This window comes from Alligator sinensis, unplaced genomic scaffold (genome assembly GCF_000455745.1).
Source record: "Alligator sinensis unplaced genomic scaffold, ASM45574v1 scaffold957_1, whole genome shotgun sequence".
NCBI classification, from domain to species: domain Eukaryota; kingdom Metazoa; phylum Chordata; order Crocodylia; family Alligatoridae; genus Alligator; species Alligator sinensis.
The window spans coordinates 1764323-1767180 of record NW_005842039.1 but is presented as its reverse complement, the minus strand read 5'-3'; the positions used below and the strand labels follow the sequence as shown (position 1 = coordinate 1767180).

The window sequence follows — 2858 nt, the reverse complement described above, 5'->3', positions numbered from 1 at the left end:
AAAGAGTGAGAGTCTATAAAGGGACAAGTTACAGTTGAAAGAAAAAAGAGTCACATATGAGTTAAAAGGGTCAGATCCTGACCATCACTCAGGCTGTCTTGTGCAATTCTAGAAGCAAAAAGTAGCTGGAACAGTACAATCTTGGAAGAACTTTTCCTGCCTAGGGAAAGCTCCCTATAGTGCAGAGCTGGCTTTGCACTTGTACTAAACCCCGTCCTTCTCATGCCCCTGACTCTCAAAGCATCCCCATGGAGCCCTGGGCAGCCCACTTCAAGACAGAACAGCATTTGAGCTACTCTACTGTCTACTGAGAACAAGATCTGTGACAAAATAAGCAATCTGCAGCTGCTGCCTCTGCTGACCTGGGCTGAGCCCAGGCAAACATAGCCAAGGATTTGAGGAATAGGTATAATTTTGAATTGGACTGTTGAAGCAACAAAGAACCAGTTGTAGGTGTTTTGGCTGAGGGTGGTATGGTAAAAAGACATCTATGCAGAATGAGCAGTTTTATTAACTTGTGATGAGGTCAGAGGGAGAATGGACTGCCAGAAATCACCTAGGTTTAGTTCTGAGAAGTGTTCTGCTACAGAGAAAAAGAAGATCACACTATTAATGAGCAGGAATCTAAATGATTCTGAAACATTCTTCCCCACGTGAAGCAGCCCCAAGTGCTAAAGGTCACATCTTATACAATCATGAATTGGATGATGGAATTAAAAAGAAAAACATGCAAGACCAAGATGATTTGGAAAAGAGACTTAGGTAAACAATAATGGAGCAACAGGGAGCTTTATTACCTTCTCCTCAGTACATGCCAGCCTAAAAGAAGAGTGTATATAGAACAATGATTCTCAACCAGGGTGCCACAGCAAGTGTGCCTTGAGATCCTTCCAAGGGTGCTGTAGGATGCCACCCAATGTTAGCACTCCTAGGTGTGCCAACATAATTCACAAGATAAACCCAGAGATTTCAAATGGGGAACATTCTGACCTGCTGTGATCTCTCTCAGTTCTTTATAACAGAATAATTGCTCTATTATTTTTCTGTAGTCAGAAAACAAATTAAGAGCTGGCATTTTCCATCGGGTGCCTTGAATCTATCAAGGGGTACTTTGACTCTAAAAAGGTTGCGAACCTCTACTATAGAGCTCATTACCAGTGGAACCTAACTCCTGAACGATGACAGTAACATAGAATTGGCTGGGACTGGTGACTTACTAGAAGAAGCCTCTGCTCCTTCCTTGGGCCATACCATGAGAGGCATGCACTCTGAAGTCACATCTGCAATTCATGTAATCCCTGATACAGACTTATCATATGATCCTGGCCATTTTACATATGAGTACAGACTCTGATAGCCTGGCCAAATTTCACTTTGAAAATTAGAGTCTACCTATGGTCCAGAAAATTCCTCCTTCAGTGTCAGTATGAAATAGTATTCTTAACTTCCCGCTGAATGAGTGGTGTGATTGCATGCTGCTAAACCATTGTGTTCCACATCAGAAGTGACAGTGCTTGGGTGAAATGACTTCTGCATATTTAAATCTTGTAAAGTAATTCAAGGGTTCTTCTTTTTATTGCTTATTCATGTGCCTAAAGCACCCAAAGGCCTCATTTGTGCCAGGCATTGTACAGATGCACAAAGCAAAACGACAGTCCCTCCTCCAAAGGGCTTCCACTCTAATTAGATCAGTCAGAAAAAAGAATGGGAGAAAGGAAATGTTAATATCCTTCTTTGATTGAGAGAGTTCTGAGGCACAGGTAGGTAAGTCACTGGGCCAAGGCCCCTCAGGAAGACTATAATGCAGCATATTGGCAGGGGGAATGATTTTGTTCTCCCTCTCAAGTTTCAAGTGCTTTTTTCAATGAACACTTTCTGAAAAGATAATGCCAGATCCACTGGGAAGGTAATGCCTTTTCACATAGAACAAATCACTTTCAGCAGAGCAAATCAGGGGCCTTAACAAAGTCACTCCGTTGCAAAAGTTTTAATTATTCCAATTATGGCTGGTGAGATCCTCAGCTGGTGTAAATGGGGATAGCTCCCTGGAGGGCAGTGGAGTTAGTTTGATACACAGGTGCTGAGGTTCTGGCTCAGAAAGTTAACCTAGAGACAGGCCCTCACTAAAATTGGGCCCTACAGCATAACCATGAGGACTATTTTAGTTGGCTCTGAAAAGGGTGGCTTGTGCTTGTTCCTTGTTGGGTGCAATCCCAGCCCCACTGATGTCAGTGCAAGGTTCCCCATTGATTTCAGGAGGGACAGAACCTCACTTACTATCTCTTACTGTATTTCCCATGGTAAGCATGAAGAGTCAAAGGTCTCTGGTAGCATGCATGTAATTTCTGGAACCTACATGATTTTTCAACAGGGGTAACATTAACACTAGAGACTATCTTTTACTCAGATTATCTGGGTGCCAGACAGCTGTAGGAAAAGAAGGAGCTGTAACAGGTTATTACAAAAGAGAACAACAGAAACATTACCCTAAATAGCACTAATCCCCCAGACCACTGTTTGTGAAGATCTGTGCTGTTGGGGAGATGCAAAGACAAAAGCCTTTCCTCTGTTATTTCCCCTTTACACAAATGTTTCATATGTTGGTTAAAGCTGATGCTGGGGCATTTCTTGGCCCAGTTTGTTAATTAAATGAAAACCACCTGACTCCACTGAGATCAGAGCTCATAGCATTGTTTTGAAATTCCTCACAGCCACAGGGAACAGGTTACCAGCTCAACTCTCAATGCAAAATTTTCAAGGAGCTTAGCTCAAGAGGAGTTAGGCTGTTGAAAAAATCCTGTTATGTGGGAAAAGCAAGTAACTTCAAGAGGGTGATTGGGGGACATGACAGGGAAAGA

The 2858-nt window shown here is 42.6% G+C and overlaps 1 protein-coding gene and 1 long non-coding RNA gene across 2 annotated transcripts in view; one reads left to right on the top strand and one right to left on the bottom strand.

The window, feature by feature from the left end:
• The window catches only part of FAM180A (family with sequence similarity 180 member A), a 32392-nt gene that overhangs the window by 4935 nt on the left and 24599 nt on the right, over nucleotides 1–2858 (top strand). The gene's annotated exons all lie outside the window — the stretch shown is intronic.
• LOC102381389 overlaps nucleotides 1–2858 on the bottom strand; it is a 12737-nt gene that overhangs the window by 4961 nt on the left and 4918 nt on the right. The gene's annotated exons all lie outside the window — the stretch shown is intronic.